The sequence below is a fragment of the Molothrus ater genome, chromosome 1 (assembly GCF_012460135.2).
Source record: "Molothrus ater isolate BHLD 08-10-18 breed brown headed cowbird chromosome 1, BPBGC_Mater_1.1, whole genome shotgun sequence".
Classification (NCBI taxonomy): Eukaryota; Metazoa; Chordata; class Aves; order Passeriformes; family Icteridae; genus Molothrus; species Molothrus ater.
Window position 1 is genome coordinate 38295706 of NC_050478.2, and position 19294 is coordinate 38314999.

The 19294-nt window shown below is 38.0% G+C and overlaps 1 protein-coding gene across 2 annotated transcripts in view; it reads right to left on the minus strand.

Annotated features, from left to right (window-relative positions):
- The window catches only part of ZNF385D (zinc finger protein 385D), a 416485-nt gene that overhangs the window by 369781 nt on the left and 27410 nt on the right, over positions 1 to 19294 (minus strand). The window lies entirely within an intron of this gene.

Genomic DNA, 19294 nt, shown 5'->3' on the forward strand with positions numbered 1-19294 from the left:
CAAGTAAATGCCTGTTGGCTGAATTTCTAACTACAAATTGACATTTCAGAAAGCTTGCCATGAAGCTCCATTAAGCTCCCCCTTAATTCTGTTCCATAACATTGAACATGAATTAATGGACATTTCCCCAAACACGTTACCAAAAAAAAAAGAAAAAAAAAATTTGCTTTGCCTTATTTTATTAAAAATATGCAGCCTACAATTCGTATCTTCACACTAACTGCTGCTATGACATAGTCCTTAGTTTCTCCTAATTTTCTCAGAATCATCTCTTATTGTAGTCAAATACTTTTTTTGTCCATATGCATTTCCCTTGCTACTGTGATGCATAAGGATATTCCATCTAGCACTGAGGGGAAAAAGGAATCACTGTTTTTCTCCACCACTCTTACTTAACTTTCTCCAGTTTCTTTTCTTATTACACCCTCCACTAATTTTTTTTCTTTAGAGCTCTTTTTAATGAACTTGTATTTACTTACCTTCACTTCTTTCTACATAAGGTAATTTTTTGGGTTAAAGATCAAGGCACTTCAGGCTTTATTATCAACTGCAAAATTTTGCCAGGGAAATAAACTAGATATCTACCCTAAAATAGCCATTTAAATAGCCTACATAATCAGCTTGCCCAAAGCATAACTTAATTAGCAATGGCTTGTCACTTTCACCATGGTTGCTCACTAAATTTGGGATTTGCTGAGAACACAGAGTTCAAAAACATCAGGTTCGTCATCAGGCACATAAAATTCACTTCTTTTTTTAACTTTTATAAAACTTACAACTAATAATCTGACATTTAAGTTATTTGTCTAAAAGCCCCAAATCAGAATAGAAGGCAAAATTTACGAAGTGCCATTCATGAACAACATTACAGGTTAGACATGATGCAGAGATCTAATTATGTGAATCTATACATGCCTATAAAAATAATTCAGTTTTGCCAAAGTCTCTTAAAACAGCTAAATTGAAAATTTTAAGTACAGAAAAGAACATCATGGAGATGAAAAGGGAAACAGTGATAGCAGACCTAGGCACTCATATATAAGCACAGAAACAATTGCAAGTGCTGTCATAAAACTTAACTACAGAAAAGGAAAAAAAAAACACAAGTAAAAAAGAAACCCAAACACACCCTGAACATTTGCAAATGCCAGGAAAAGCCTTTCCTACTCAAATGTCAGGAAAGTCAAAGCCCATTTAATAAAGTCAATCAAAATGAAATTTGGGGATAACTAAAGGCAGTTATTTAATGAAATTACCAAGAAATCTCAGGAAGAATCCCAAAGGCATCTTGATGAAATGTATTTAAAAATGACTGAAATCTCAGCTGCCCAGAGATGGTGTTGGAGCAGGAAACAGCTGAAGTATCAAAAGAGATTAAATCTTTACCACAATAACCTCACTTCAAACCACAGTTCAAGAGCACTCACAGCCTTCACTTTTCAGGGTGACCTTGAACAGACAATAACAATTATTTGGGCAAAACTCTTCCATTTCCAAGGAATAGCTGGAGAGGCAGTCTCCAGTTTACATCTGACTTCTAAAGTTATCCTCCTGCACCAATGTGCCCCAGGGGAGCACACCCAGCAATAGGCTGCAAGCAGGTACGAGAGGATGCGTGGGAGCTGGGTTGCCATGGAAGTGGGGGCAGCTCACTGCAAACCTCCAACAGCATCCCCAGCCTCTCCACAGGCTGGTATGGCTCTCCAGAGCCATGCACACACACTGCAGTGCCCAGGAAGAGAGAGGAGCCATCCAGTTATCCCCCATGGACATAACTGGACACGTCTGTTCTCGTATTTCCAAGTTCTTATCGTGACTGGAAGAGGGAACCACCCAGTCTGACCCTGGGTGTCACTCAGCTGAGAGAGCCCAGCTCAGCTGCATGATTGTCAAGACCATCCTGTGGGCTGCCCTGGACACCTCTGAATCCCTTTGGCACGATGATCAAGCTGCATGGCCAGAAAATCACACTCCACAGGGAAAAAGCACTGTGGCAGGCCTATGCATTTTTTGCTCCATTTAGAACTAAGTGAACAACAGTAAATCTGGCATGCAATCATGATTATATTTTCACATAAGCACCAGCAAGAAAAGAGAGCAGACAAATACCTGAGGTAACAGAATTTTTCAATGTAGTTACCTGGAAATATGTTGTAATTTTTTCTGCTGAATTTATCAGTGATACAAATTCATATAGATATCACTAATTACTCTGACACCATCTAAAACCAAGCTGGGCAACTAGAACCTTGAAGGATTCATCTTCATGTGGTTGAGAGATTTCCCATGCAGTTTATGAATGCTGTTTGATTCCACTATTCTAAAACACCAATAACAAAATTTGGTACGGGTCAAAAAGTTTTTTTTAAAAATTAGCCTAAGTAATTTTATTCCCCTCATCTATTAGTACCAGTCTTCAAGTAACAGCAGCAGAGAAATGCAGAATGGCAGAGGCATGCCAGAGGCATCAAAACTCACATTCCTATTTCCACCTGTTTCTACTATTTGGCAGCATCTATAAAATAAACAAGGTAATTTAAAACATTGGCAGTAACATCTCCTTTTTTCAGTACAATTCAACTCCAGTGCTTCAACGTTTTCCTAGCAGTCAAGCCACAGAATAATAAATCCAGCTGCATACAGCTCAATGACCATAGCCCCATGCAGTGTGCCACACAGAGGCACTTGAGGAATTGTATTCTTCAGCCAGAGAAGGCCAAGGGTCACCACTTCATGCAATATAACCACGGCCCATGGTACAGCCTGTGATAAATGATGCCATGCTTCTGTACCCCTAGGGGCAGGTGTTGGCCACTAAGTGCTTCCATACAGTTGGTCCCCTTCACAGCCTAGGTGCAGAGAGCTCACCAAAGCTATTGAGAGGAAATGTTCGAAAGAAGGCCATAAAAAAAAAAGTCTTTCTTTTTGCGATAGCTCCTTGACTTTTGGCAGAATATCATGGGTAAAATTCATAATTAGATTTGCCACTTAGATCTATTTTCAGAATTTGGTTTCTCAAGTTACCGGATGCCACTCGAGATCTCAGTAATTTTTTCCACTTCTTTGAGAATCTTAACACCTTTGGTGCAAGTCAACAGTAATGCTACAGCACTATTCCCTACATGTTGAAATCTAATGCACTTTGCTCTAATTATGAGGTCATTATTAGCATGCCCAAAGGCGTGTAATTGATTAGAAACAACATACTTCTCAATAAATAATGTACTTAGGAAGCATGCATTAGATGACAACCAGTAACATGCCATTTTTAAAAAAAGTTATATAGTCCATGAATTATAGCATCTCTCAGAAAAAAACACAGGTGTTAAATAGTTAGAACTAAGAAGGCAAAATATCTAAACCAGTAAATTCCAAGTATTTTGTGTAAGAAAACATTATTCTATGTATATTTTATCCTCATCAGGAGCAACCACTTTCAGATCTTCCTGGCTTTTGCTAAAGACAAAGCAAATTATTTCAGTCCTGTGATTGCACAACATCAGCAAATCAACACTTCCAAGTCAGTGATAACATGCAGACTCACCACAGAGGACCAAACCAGAGTGAATTTTTTCTTGTCCTTATTCTATGGGAAGATCGAGTTTTCTAGGATTTTCAGACCTCAAGTCCTCCCAGATTTTCTCTACATGCCTGCCCTGTCCCCATTAAATGGAGAACAGCTCCAAGTCTTCACTCTATGCTGAGGGTCAAAACCTGAGTGCAACAATCTGAGGGCAATTTAGCTTCCTTATTCCCCAAATGTGACTCTCTTGAAAAGCACTTCAATCCCAGGCTTGCCAATTAAGAGAAATCTTCCATTGTCATAATGATACAGGTGTCTGAACTGCACTGTGCTTCCACTTTCCTCTGTGCTACAATAAAATGCCATCTCTTTCCTGAACCTCCAAGGAGTTTTCTGAGGTCAATCTGGTTGCTACTGGGCCATGTTTGGTATGAACACAGCTGAATTTATTAATATATATTTTTATAGCAAATGTTAATAATCTAATTACTGTGAATCACAATTCAGGGCTAGATTCAAGTTCTAAATTCTCCATTATATGCCCTTCCCTCAGAATGAGCCACTCCAAGTTAACACTGAAAGCCAAAACATTCAGACTGGTAACCTTTACAACCTCATTTGCAATCACTTGTCACTGTAAACAAAATATATCTGAATGCACAGTGAAGTTCATTCGAAATTAGCAAATGCATATTACAAGCTCTTCTCCTAGATATAAAATTTCCTTTTAATGAAACTCAGCTTTAAAAGTCTTAACACCTAATTCAGAGAAACATTCTTCCCCTTGTAAATTTTAAGCATCACCAATAAAAATATTGCTTACCAAAGGAAGCGTTTGTAGTTGCTGCCATTCTTCTCATCCGTTTTACAGCAGATTGCCTAAGCAAGATAAAAGCATCCTCATCACTTCTCTCAATGGAAAATGCAGCAACCAAGTCTACATATGAGATATGCAAGAACAAAAAAGGTCTCTTTATAAAAAAGCTCATATACATTAGAACTAAGAAGCCTGGAAAACTCAGCCCCTGCTTCAGATTCTAGAACTCAGCTGCAACAGGCAGTCATGCTGCAGGTGAGGAAGGAGGTGGTGGGACCTACAGCCTGCACCCTGAGAAGAAACAGCACTGCCTACATAACACTTCCATAAACCTTGTGTTAATTCATCTCAGAAGAGCCACTATCAGTCTGATTCCAGTTTATATATAAGATAGTTGAGAAATTATATATTACCACCAGCAGCAGCTTCAGGCACAAACTCCTGCAGCTTTAGACAGGGGTGGGTAATAAACTCCCAGATTTTCCAGCAGTTCTGTCAAGATGCACTTTACAAATCAATAATAGCCCCTATCTATTAGCTAATAATACCTACCTACTTATTAGTTTGAGAGGGCCTATCTGAGCACAGAGCATCCTGCTGCTTCTATCCTAACATGTAATCACTGAAACATGATGCGTCAAAAGGAGAGGGACAGATTTTTCCACATTCATCTTTCTTCACTGATGAACCATCTCAGCCTTTTGTCTTTAACTCTGTTCCTTCTTGAAAAAAAAAGCATAATTAACCCCCTCATTTATCTACAGTCAGCCGGTGTGCTGAGGAAGGGCTGCAGGGACTGCAGCAGTTTCAGCAGCTCTCAGCTGTGATTAGGCAGTGTCTATTCCCAGTACAAGGTCCCTGTGCAGCCTCTCCAATACCAACCAGAGACCACTAATCCTAGAAATTGAGTATTCCTAGATGCAAAAACTAGGACATGAGCTTATTTGGCATCCCCAAAATTGAGCTCTTCACTACCCTCAGAGGACTAAGATCTACAGCACCAGCTAACCCAAAGGACTGTGTTTTCCTCCTTTTGTAGTCCATCTGTTTAAACAAGGCCTGCTATGGGCTTTTTTTAATACTTTTTTTTCTCCTCTTCTTTCCTCCTTTTTTGCCTGAAAGTCCCATGCAAATGAAAATTACTAATTGTAACACACCAGACCAAGGATTTCACAGAATCTCAGAATGGCTGAGGTTGGAAGAGATCTCTGGATGTCATCTAGTTGAAATTCCCTCTCAAGCAGGGCCACATACAATCAGTTGCCTAGGACCCTGTTGAGATAGCTTTTGAATATACCCAAAGATGGAGAATCCACAGTCTCCCTGGGCAAACTCTTCTGACGCTCCATCACCTTTGCAGTGAAGAAGTGTTTCCTGATATCCAAATATAGAGTCTTCTGTGTATCAGTTTGTGCCCACTGCCTCTTGTCCTGTCACTGGGCACACCTGAAAAGAGCCTGGCTGCACCCTTACATCCTCTGGTATTTATATAAACACTGGCAAGATACACTGAGCTTTCTCTTCTCCAGGCTGACCAGTCCCAGTTCTCCTAGCCTGTCCTCATAGGAGAGATGCTTGTTAGCCAGGAAAATGTCCCACATTTGAGAAGGCTGCCCAAAACAAGTGACCTTGTATTATCATGTTCAATGTTTGGCTATCTGTGAAACTTGGATAACAGAAGAAGTTCTGCAATTCTAGTGCAACCAGAGCTGCCTTGGAGCAATCAAACCACAGAGATGTAAAAATGAAATAAGAAAGAGCAAAATGGTGTAAATTTGGAACAACACTTTGCAGTGAGGGAGGTTGTTGGGGATAAATGTTATTCTTTACTCATCAGTACAGTCATTTTCAGGATTTGCCAGATTGCATACTGCTCTCCAGCATGCTTCCATTGGACATTGAGGTGGGGGCAGCACTCTCAACAGACCAGTAAGGGACAGAAGAGGAGGGAGGGTGTTCCAGTGGAGCTGGGAGCTCCTTATTCCAGCCCTTAGGAGCCTCAATGGTCACATCCAGCCCATTCAAAGATCACAGCTAAGCACAGAGACACAGACTCACATCACTGCCAATGAACAAACCTTAATTTTACACTGAGTTCAACACAGAATCACAGAACATTCTGAGTTGGGAGGCATCACAAGGACCACTGAGTCCAGCAGCCAAGTAAACAGCCTGGACAGGGATCAAACCCACAACATTGCTGTTATTAGCACTATGTTCTAACCAACTGAGCTCATCTCAGAATCAACACAACCATTGCTGCATTTTAAAGCTATGTAAAAATTGATCTACAAAGATTTGTAAGTATCAATTGATTTTTTTTTCCATTTACTGAATGAGAGGAGGAAAAATTTCACATGGCCTCTACTGTATGCATTCAATTATTTGAACATTAATAAAAACAACCACAGGGGTTCCATACCACTCAGGAAAGTGTTTTTGTATTCATACATTCCTTTTCACATAAAAAGGTAATATCTTTGATGGAATATTGTTAAATATTGCATGCAAGAGTCGTTAATGTTTAAAACCGGTAACTTATTTAGATTTCATTTTTATTTAAAGGCTTCTGATAATTTTAACAGTTGAAATAATGCAAACAAACCATCAACTTGGAGTCATTTGCCTTCCTGTGTTCCCATATACCCTCTAAGCAAGATAATCCTCAAGGGACGAGTCGTATGCAAATTTATTTTGCAGCTTGGGATTGTGCTAAATAATTACTAACAAAAATGTATTATTTAGCTCCAGGCTATCTCGATGCATTAGAATTAAATGGCAACTATTTGCTCTTTCACTCGTGGCAAGCACTACTGGGCTGATGTCAGCATCATTTTGAATGCCATTATTGCAGTCTCTGGCTCTTTAGAAGGAGCAGGCAGATTTATTTACAACCTAGTGAGTCTCACATTTCTTTGAGCATGACACCATAGAAAATATCCTTCTTTCTCTAGATTACAGGGAGTATATTAGTGTGATTAAAAGTTATCCTTTTATTAAGAAGGTTGCTATGACATTCCCATCTCTACAGGAAAATTCATTATCACATACCATTTGAGCACCAGTAGGCAACTGCACATATTTGCTGTAAGGGAAATGCCAGAAAGCAGAATACACTTTTGAGTGTTTGCCAAAGAGCCATGTGACACGTGCCTAGATCTGGTGTTAAGGGTGGTGGGGGTTTTAATTACTTTTTTTTTTTTTCTCCAGAAATGCCAATGAGAGCGAGTAACAGGACACTGCACAAGTCTGAATCCCAGCTGTTCTGCTCTTTGGAAAGATCCCAAAAGCATCAGCACTGTGCACTCCCACTGGCAGGCAGAATAGGCTGAAGAAATGAGGGCTGAACCACAGGATTGTTTGTTTTTCATGGTCAGTGACACTGCAGGGAAAAGGTCCAGGACTTGCCACACTTGCAGGCACTACTGAATCACAGAGAGAATATCCTCTCTCTGTCTTTCCTTCCATGGGGAAATGCTTGCAGCCTCAGCCATTTGGGCAGAATCTTTCCATAATATCCTACTCTATCTGTCAGCATAAGTGTCACAATGTGGCCATAAATTACTAGTTTCTAAGGCTTAATTGAGCACATATAAAGACACACACTCCCCTGCTTCTGTCTTAACCAATGCCATCCTCTTTTTTGTGTCCTTTTTAATGGCCATATTTATGATGGAAATATTGTAACAATGCATTCAAAACACATTGCAAACTAAATATTCATGAAGTCAAACAAATACTGCTACAGAAATATCCTCTTATGGATTCATAGCAAAGGGGGATTTGTTTCAGTGCTTGGCAATATACTTTTTCTGCAAGCAAAACAGTGCTCAGCCTGCCCCTGGCTCAGCCTTGATTTAGCAGCAGTCACTCTCTCCTTGTTTCCAAGGTTTAACTTGACACAGACTGAACCCAAAAGCCCTTTGGCCTAACATTGTCATAACACCAAAGCATCCAAACTTTGCTCTATCATAAGAATGCAATCCTTTATGGACAATTGAGGCAAAAAGTAATCAAAGTTCATGAATCTGAACACCATCTTTGGCAAAGGCTTCCTCAGTCAGAGAGCAGAGAAAGATCAGTTTTCTTCTGAAATTTTATTCATATCTTTGTCATGCCTTTCTCTGTCCTATTCAACATAGGCAGGTCACCTGACTCTAAAATAAAGAACAAAATACAAATAGTCTCAGATGCTTTGAATCTGAGTTACAGATTAAATTTAGGCTTACTGTTTTATCTAGACACATACTACCAGAAAGTGGGGAAAAAATTGGGCTGTTCAATACCATCAAATATTGAAATGCGTCCTTGTATTCTGCATGTTCATTTCCCACAGAAGGCCTGCAAGCAGTATAATATTTAAACCTGAACTACCTCAGGCAGAGGCAAGTGAAGGCTACCCCTACTTCAGAACTGAAGTTCCTACCTTTTAAAATTATGGTTTTCCATCTTCCATGGGCCAGAACTCATACTTGCATTTAGAAAGTGACACACACCAAAAGCAATAATCACAATATTTATCATTCAGCTCCCAGGTTTTTTATTATTCTGACAAATACGTGGTCAGCATGTGTTGCTTTTTAGTCAAATACAGATTTAAAGCACACATTTTGCTACAGCTGATACTAAACCTACTTGAAGCAGATGGGGATTCATCAAATTCCCTACTCATTAGATAAACAAAGGGAACACATTTACATTTAGATATCATTACCATCCCAATTATGACTCCAGACTCCAACTACAAGTACTTTTATTTGGACCAATATTCAGTCAGTTGCCATTTCAAATATTTCCAGGCAACAGACAAGTGAAGAGATGGAGCCATCTAAGAGCTGAAGGCACAACATTTTAAAGTGGAAATTAAATATTGATTAAACAATAATTAAAATGCTACTTTATGCTTTTAAAGGTGAACCAAACACAAATTAATGTAATAAAGTCTATTGAATTCTTTATTTCAACAAGTTCTCAGACAAAAGGACAGTTTGGTCTCTTAAGTCCTCAGCACATGCTTCATCTGACTTTGGTTCCAGCAATGTATGCAGCATTGTAAATGGGAAGCACATAGAAAGCATATCTTACTCCTTGGTTTATTTATCTAAATGGATTTGAACACAGAGCAGAGATATCCCTACAGATTTGTAACACAGAGAAAGCATTATTAATTAATAAACCTCCAGACAAGCAAATAACTCTAATTTCTAATAGGTTTACAAGAAGCACTTCCTCTTTTTAATACAGTCTGGGCTCAGCAATGCAGCCTGAACATGATGAATGAGCAAATATAAATGAAGCAACATAAGTACAACAAAAGAAGTGAGTGGCAAAGCACTGTCCACTCCTCACCAGCAAAAAGACAAATATGAAGATAAAACTACATGAAAGGAAGCAAGTTTTGACAACTTCACTAGGAGAGAGAATTTTACAATCAAAAGAAAAAGGAAACACAAAAAGGCTTCTCCTGTGAAGACAAGAGAAACAGTCCCCCTGCTCTGAGGAGCAGTGCCTATCAACACTGCAAAGTAAAAGCCCCACAATGCTAGTGACAATATTTCACATGTCAGCATGTTCTCAGAGACACTTATCCTGAAAAAACACTAAATACTGAAAATAGTGTTTCTCCACTGTCAGGACATGTCAAGAAAAAAAAAAACAAAAAACAACAACACAAAAACTCCAACAAAAGGGAAGGGACATCCCAAGGGAAATTCCAAGACTGAAAACAGAAATAATCAGCTGAGGAGTCAGGACATTGCTTTCTCACTTTCACTCTTGACTAGCTAAAGCAGCAGGCACCAGGGACACCAGTTCAAGTGCAGCCCTTACAGCAAGCACTGCAGCATCTGCTCCTGAGCTTTTTTCCCTCCCTGGTACTCCTGGAGAGGCTGCAGCTGCCTCATACTTCACCCTGCATCAAACTGGTGGTATTAAGCAGATCCTCCTACCTCCTCACCCTCAAAGATGGTTGTAACTTTAAGTCAAAAACCGTAAACATATGTCACATTTGATTTTCTTAAGTGATTAGTATATTGCTAATCAAATTGAGAAGCTGATTAGCACATTGAATATCTGATTAGCTCCTTCCATGATGCAAAGAATTAGATATTAATCAAAGCTCATGAAGATAAGCACTACCATCCATACACTCAAGCCAAGCACCTGCAGTTCAGAAGGGGGCAAATAATGATTATTAAAACCAATGAATTGTGCCTCTTTGATTAGTTCTAGACACTTTTTTTCCTCATCCAATCAAGGTAATTATACAACAAATCTTTGAAAATATATGCTGTATTTAACAAAGCAGGCCTGATACATTTTTTGCTCAATAAAGACTCTACCCTCAGTGCTCCTCCCCCTAGCTAATATCATCTTTTGCAAGATGACCTACCACTACAAAATTCCATTCCAACAGTTGCTGACTGCTTCACTAATATTGGCACAAATAAGTAACTCATGATGTTGTACAAAAACTGAGTTTGTTCCACAGATGACAGAAGGCAGTTCAAAAGGTGGCTTAAAACACGAGGAAAGGAAGAGGAAAGGGAAAAACTCCGTTGGTGTCAAGAAAATTTCCTGGCAGAACCCAGCAAAAGGACAGCTTGCAGCTGATTAGCTGTGCCTTCATGGGACTTGCTTCAAGCTAGTTTCCAAGTTAGATTCATCAATAACAAACTTTAAATATATTCTACCCAGATTGATCCCAATGCAGAGCTAGGTTAACAATGCTTAATTGTTTTGAGTTTGGATTTTGTTTTGTTGGGTTTTTTTTAAATTAAACTTGAGTAATCACTATCTATCTTAAATCTTTTTATCCCTGCAGGATTTTTATTCTACCAATGTTATGATAACTATAAACAAAGAATTTGGCCTTTTTTTTATTAAATATTTCCAATTAATCATGCTTTAATAGTTTCCTGCTTGTCATAGGTTTTTTTCAAAGAAAATTGTAGTTAACTTTAACCATGTTATAAATTCTGAGGTATAAATTCTTTCTCAGATGACAATTAAAAATCTTAATTAATTCCACTATGCCTACAGCCAGCAAATATATTTCAGCTAGATTTATCATCCTCTGCATCAGCTATTGGATGAAACACATTACACTTTGCTCAATTGCTGTATCTTGCCTGCCCAAGAGAGCCAAAGGATTTCATTTAAGTCCCACTTAATGAGCTGAATTATCAAAGAAAACAAATGTTAGTCCTCAAACTTGCCTTTAGTTACTATCAGTATTAAAATCTGGGCCATTACAACATTTTCTTCTCTGTTTTTTCCTCTCTTCTTTCTTTTCTCCTTATGCTAGGAAAACCTTCACTCATTAAAATGTGATCACTCATCAATTTTCCTGTGCTGTCAGAAGTGCCTTTGTTTCTGAATGGCTCAAAACATTGTTGTGAGAATCTTTATAAAATATATCTTGAGTAGACTCTATTAAATTGGGTGGTACAATCCTTTCCACTTGGAATAAAAAGAGCAAAAAACAAGGAGGAATACTAGGAGGTTTTCACCTATTACCATAACAAAAATCACCATATTTGTATTCAGCTGTGACAATAACACGAATAATTGAACACAAACCTATTGAATTGCAAGTGATATAATATACAGGTTTGGGAATTGTGTTTCATGCACAATTTTATACATGAGGAAGATGAACAATTTTAGTGAAAATCACTGTTAAATTATCAGAACAGCAAACATCTACATATTCCTTTAGTGTTTCTCTAGGGACCAAATTATTACATTTTGCTTTTGAAAGAAAAAGGGGGAAAAAAGAAAAAAGAAAATAAATTAAAAAAAAGATGCAGTACCATCCAGACGATGTCTGTAAGTTTTTATCACATATGTGGTATCAAAATATACTGTGAACTACACACAGCCTGAGCAGTGACTAAAGGAAAATAAATCCCAATTTTGAGTATCAAAATACAGAAGTCTTTACTACGAGGGCAGAATAAATGTCTCACTCAATAAATGTATAAACATAATGAATGCATTTTTCATAGAAAATGTACTGTTGTTACACAGAGATACAAATCCAGAATTCTTCAAACACTGTTGTGGTATTTAGCAAAGCTGTAGCAGCTTCTTCATCATTTGTCCTCTGAAACTTACCTGGAATAGTTTCATTCCCAAAGAAAAAGGCTGTGGGAGTGCTGCACGTAACATTTCTGAAGCAAACTGGAACAGTTGGTGAGATGCTGCAACTCAAACTGACTTAACACATTAAAACAGTTCATGGGAAGCAGCAAATGCAAGATTTCTCTACTACCTTGTGCTATTACACAGCAGCCAAATAGAATTTCAGTATGTGCATTCATAAAACACAAGGACACCCACACTTAGTGCTGCAAAGCAGAAAACATGATGCACTTGCTAAGAGAGTCCACAGCAGGTCAGGCACTTACAGATACTTCCCCAAACACCTAATGCACCTGGTCTGGCTTTGATGCAGTGCCTTTCAAATGTTCTGTTCAAAACAGTGAACTTCAGCATCCTTAAAACAGCTGCCCCTGCTGTGTAAAGTAGCTCAAATGTGCTCTTCGTTCAAAGCTGTGTCTTTTTTGCTTCAGAACAGCTTCAGTGTATTACACAGCCTGCACTGTGTTGAGATAAAGGATGCTCAAGGAGCACTGGATCACTGGCATCCCATAGGGTCTCTCAAGAAAACAAACTTCACACCTCAGGAGGCTACTCTTTAGAGAAGATTTTAAATACATACACTTCAAAGTTATTTCACAGCTGTAAAAGTACCTTAACTCTCTGACCAAACTGAAAGACCAGGCAGATTCATAAGAGTGAAGCCTTGGTATCCAACTGTGCCATAAAAAGCAGATTTTTGCTGTACTGTCCCCTGTTTTTTGGAGTTCAAACAATTACTTCTACACATTTCAATTTTCCTTGGTTTAATTTATTTTAAGCTACTGTAAGAACATTTCAGTAGGCGACCAGAAGAGGCATGCCAATTAGCATGCCTCCAGACAGCAATTTGAACCATGTGGAGCTTCTGCCTGGCAGCTTTGAACACCCCCTTTCTTAAGCAAAGTAAAATTTTCCCCCTACTCCCTCCTTGCAAATGGTTAGGACAACACACCTGTGGAGAGAAAATGCATCCTTTTACTGCCCCATTTTTTTCCTTTAATAAGTATAATTGTTAAATTTACAGCAGTTACAGGCAGACTGGACTGTAAGTTCCTGCTGGAACTTACAAGATGCATCCCTTCAAGTCCCAGAGTACATTTCTGATGGGCCACACAATCTCAAACCATTTTTCTAAATATTTAATGGAGTGGTGCAGGTGACACAAAGGGGAAAAAAGAAGAAAAATAATGAAGAAAACACCAAACTATCATTACCATTGACTAAATCATGACTAAACCATCATTAACTCTTTGCAAAACCTGCCTTCTGAAATTCACTTCACCTGGAGAAACGCAGGCAAGCGTCACCTCCATAATCATTCTCTTGTGACACTCCTTGAGACCTGTATTTTGCCAGTCCTCAAGGCTGTACTGCCTTTTTGTTTATTTATTTATTTATATACTTCCAAGAAAGACCCCCATTCACAGCAGCAAAACCAGAGTAACACGGGACAACATAGACTTGGAATAGCCTGCAACATGGTACAAGTTGCTGCAGTTGTTTCAGTATCATATAAAGTCTCACAACCAGGGATAACAATGTAAATGTCAGCACCTTGAACTGTCCATCATTTCTGCAGAAATAGCCAGTGCTTATTCTAACACTCCCAAACTGTCTCCAAAATTTTATATATGCCAGAAACCCCTACTGTTTTCTTCCAAAAGGTCTTACAATCACTCCTGTTAGTATTTAGGTCCTCAGGTATTGTCAAAAGAAAAGTTTTCAACACCTCAAAACCTAATGGGGAACACAAAACAGGATTCAAGATAGGTAATGTCATTAATGCCAGCCTTTAAACTCATTTTGCTTATTTATTAAAAGTAAAAAATAAAAAAAGAAAACACAAAAAAATAAGCTGCTACAACAGAGTTTGAATGCACAATATGCTGCACAACCAAATTTTGCCACATATCTTAGATCTAGATTGCTCACCTTCGTCAAATTTCACCAAGAGAACTGAAATATCAAATTATCAAAACAAACATTTGCTTGATTTCAATAGAGTTTAACAAGGAAATTAATAGCTGGATAAAGAGAGAGATCTAACTGAGCTCCTGGCTGAATGAAAGGTTGCAGACTGATGTTATCTACTGTCTGCTCTTACTGGTGTGACTGCCAGGGCTCGAGTGCTCCTGCATAGGCAGCAACTGCCCTGAAGAGTCTCACCAAGGATCTCACCTATCCCCCCCAAACTCCTTCCCCAGAATGAAGATAAGCCTAGCAAATGGGGCTCTCAAATACAAAAGGATCTCCGAGTACAAATGTAGGGTCATCCACAGTTTCTGCAGTCATGAAATCAAATATTAAAGAAGCCCTTATTTAGACCAAAAAAAAAAAAAAATTAGAAAACAGCTTTTTCACTCTTAATTATCTATGGAAGAAAAGGGTTTTCAAGTAAAAATATTTCTTCTAAAGCATACTACTTGCACGTGCAAGGCATAAAATTACACTCATTCAGATATTAGTACTTTACTTGCATGCATCTACAAAGTATCTTTTCGTTTAGGCACAGATACACATGTGTTCAGATACATCAGAATTCCAAAATGCAAACCCTATTTAATATTAGGCAATAACGTTTGCACATCAAGACGCTGCAGAAAGTCCAGATAATTTGCAAACTCATACATTTACTTTGTATCAAAATGACATAAAAAACCCTAAATGAAAGTGACACTTTATATCAGAAAAAAATGCATAATAGACTGGATGTCCAGTATCTGAAACAGATGTCCTAAATAGCTCTGGCTTGATTTTCATCCCACCTCAACAAACAACATGCTTTGTGCTGAGACAGAAAGAAAAGGGAACGTTTGCAAATGATGGTTTATTCCCTACCAGAAGGGCTAAGTATTAATGATGCATAAATATTTCCAGAAAAAAAAATCTTAAAAGCTTGGAGGCCATATGTTATCCTCACAGCTACACTAAAGAATAGAAATATGGCTTAAATTTATGTGTTTACCAGAGGAACAGTCAACTCCACACCTAATTAAGATTTCATTAGTATTTCTACATTCTCAAAATCTGTCCAAGGCTCCACCTTCTAAGCCTGCCAACAGAAGTTGAAGTAGTACTTCTTTTTGCCCACATGTCCCTGTTTACCACCAGCATAATTATAAATATATGTACCTTCTATTTTCTGGCACTGAAAAAAACCTTCAAATTATGACTTAAGTGCCAGTCAGCTCATAAAAGTGTCTGTCAGTTCATGACAGAGAAAGCTCAAATAGTCTCTTCATGTGATTATCTCTGACTGTCACCCAGGGACATAATAATTAATCCTAAAGTCCAGTGGGCTGAGAGAAAAGCCAAAAAGAAAGAGGAACGGCTTAAGTGACTTCAGTAGGAGACCAGGCACCAGCTACCCCTTGTTCCACTTATTTCAGGTTTGAATATGGCCATTTATAAATGAGCTTCAACAATACTAAGAGAAAAGGAAAGCATCAAATTGGGCACAAAACAAAATTAATTGTATCTGCCTGAGAATATATAATGAAGAATCCACAGTCCTTTCTGTTGCAGTCAACTGATTTAAACTAAAACCAAACCAAGCAAACCCTGCCCCCCCCCGCAAAAAAAAAAAAAAAATCACTTGCTAAAATAAAGCTAGAGTAGACATCAGTCTGCCTATTCAGGGAACCTGGAACTGCTGTGCATTATGAAAATTTTGACTACACACAAGTTCTGCAATATTTAATATTTACTTAAAATCTATTTTTCATCATGTTTTCTGAAGATTGCCAAAATCTGCAGCTCTTGGTTAAATAAGAGATTCCCAGGCCATCTAGGTATGATTGCAAGGGCAGCTTTGTTCACAGATACTGAAGTTTGAATTGAACAGGGGAGGTCTCACCTCGTGTTACCCAAAAAAATGGTTTGGGTTTACTGTTTATCTGCTTCACCACATGTTATTTAAATTTGCTTAGATGCTTCCAAGTTAATGAATAAAGTTTACTAAGATATTATAAATTTCAAAAAGTTAAGAAGGAAAGATATCATTTTCTTCTTTCCCCGGTAACTGTTGTGCCCAATGGCTTGGACAGATTCATTCAATCTGACGATGGACACCAAAGCCACCTGGTGGAGCCAGCTCTCACACCAGATAGCAGGGGATATCCTTGTGCCCACTGGCAGCAACACACACAGGGGTCTCATCCAGAAGGGAAAGCCTACAGGCCACAGCAGCATGGATAACTATGTGGCAGCCTCAGAGAGCTGCAACCTCCCTGTGATTTCAGCTAACATCTGCTGGAAGCCCACACTGCAACCTCACTGTCCTGCAGCAGCCTGCCAGTGAACTCAGTCTGAGAGGAGAGACAGAATGACAACAAACCACAGAAGAGAAAGAACAGATTCTGTACTCTTTCTATATAAAAATAAGATTGGAAAAAATGTTCACTGTTCCAAGAGAAAATGAAGAAATATCATATTAGTAGTAATAATAATAATTAATTATAAGTTTAGATAAATCAAACACCAGGCAAACCTCTTTTTCCCTTTGAAGTACCATGGATGTGGTGATATCAGAGTAGTGCTATGCCAAGAGAAAATTATCAGCATGAGATGTTCATGTCACACACTAGCAGGGGGTTATGTGCCACAGAGAGCCAACACTGAGTTTGTGTATGTACATAAATATGTGGTCTACAATCCCCTACACCACAAATCTGGCACACGTGCAGTTTTCTCTCACCCACAGTATTGCCACAGGAAAATCAGTAAGCTTAATTAATCATCCAACTTCCATATCATTTAAAAAAAAAATTGCTTCAACACTTGCAAGTGTTCTATTAAAAAAATATCTCATTTAATAGCCCAAATAAAGCCTGGCTATTAATTCCAGGTCACATTGTTTAACTGAGTGTAATTAATCTAAACTGTGACAACAGATTTGAGTGCTTACCCAAAATGTTTTCATTTTTGTGCTTTCTACAAATGTTAACAAAATGGAAAAGGAAAATAGAGTACAAAGGACAAGACACTGGAATTTCAGGCAGCACAAGTTGCTGTTCTAATTGACTTGGAAAACATTTCAAGAAAGGTGAGCAGGTGCTGTATTACTACCAGGTTCCTCTCTTTAGCTTTCATCCAAAGCCCATTACACAAAGGTATTTTTCCTTTGGACTTCAGTTATCTTCAGGTCTGGTTACATTTCACTGTTCAGTCAAAGGACTTTAGAGACCATTTGACTTTTCTGACTTGAGTGCCAAGAGGTCATCTTTGATAAATCTTTGGCAATCCATCAGAAAATAATTTCTCTAATCATTTATTAATATCCTAACACTACACAGCTATTTTCAATTATTAGTTTCATTGTAATAGGGGAGGGAGACAATACTAATTTACAAATATTATGAACAAAACCCTTGCTCCCAGAGAGGTAATGAAAGCAACAACTTGTGCAGCCCAAAAAATGCCTCGGCCTTCAACCCAAAGCTTCAGACGCCCTGACGTTGTCTCAATGGACAATGTTATCATCACTGTGCCAACAGTTTGCCAAGGAACATATAAACAAAATTTTAGCTGTGGATCTTTGAGTGCAGAATCAACAATTCCAAAACAAATCCATGGCCAGCTGCCCAGTTATCATGAAATGCTTTTATGCAGGTGTGGAATATGAATAAATTTAAGCCCAGTTATGTTGAACTGACAGGCCCTGTTACTGCCCTTGCCAGTGCATTCACTGACTCAAGAGTTCATCTTGCTTGACCTTCCTGAGGGATGTGAATAAATCACAAACAGATGAACAATATTTAAGGGTCGCATGCTATATTGCCTATGGACACTGTTTCTCTAGCATGGTCATTTTCTAGTTCATTTACTCTAAATGTTAACACTAATAATAATAAAATCTAAACCATTTACCTTTTATTTCAATGAAAGAGTAAATATAGGACCATAAGATTTAAATCCCTCCCTCACAAGAATTTGTATAACATAAGTTATTTAGACTGTAACATCTCTTACACCAGCAAATAAATGGATAAACAAGCATTTTTGTGAAAAGGTTTTCTTAACACGAATCAAATATGAAACAACAAGCTCAACAATTTCTCCAAAGAAATATGCAAAACCAAAATAACACGTTACTGTAAATCAGAGGAAAAAATATGCTGAACATAGACCACATGTCTATAACCCTACATTAAATGTTAGAGTCACAGGAAATAGAGTACTTGATCTTGCATTCTGTCAGTTTAAAAATACAATAGTTCTGGCCAAATAAAATCTCAGGAGTCCTTTAAACTTGATCAGCTAAATATATACACAAATTCATCAGGTAATTTTTTTCCTACCTCTTACCAAGGAAAAAAGAAAATTTGCAATTTTCTCCATAAATTTCACAGACTTCTGTTTGTGACTTAATTTGCAGATCAAATCATACCATTAATAAAGTCTATACTATATAATAATGGCACAGGACATACACAGATAGAATGTGCATTTGGAGGCCAAAACATTTAATTTCTTTATTTGAAAACTGTATGAACTTAAAGGTATCAAAAACAATATGTCTCTATACAGAATAGCTTAATGTTTAGAAAAGATACAACAGTTTTATGGCATTCAGACCTTTAACTTTTACTCATTAAAAAGAGCTATAATTGGTATGAGCCCTCGCTACTATTCTATGGGTGAACTTGTATTAGTCAGAAAGCAAGGCTAGAGACTGAGTAATTTAAAACTAAAATACCTCAAATGTTTGCGGCATTTCCAAAAGAACATAACTTTTAGTTTGATTAAGTGCTCGCCTGTCTTTCTCTCCTTTTGTGGTAGTATTTACCTAGTGTATCTTCAATTTTTGT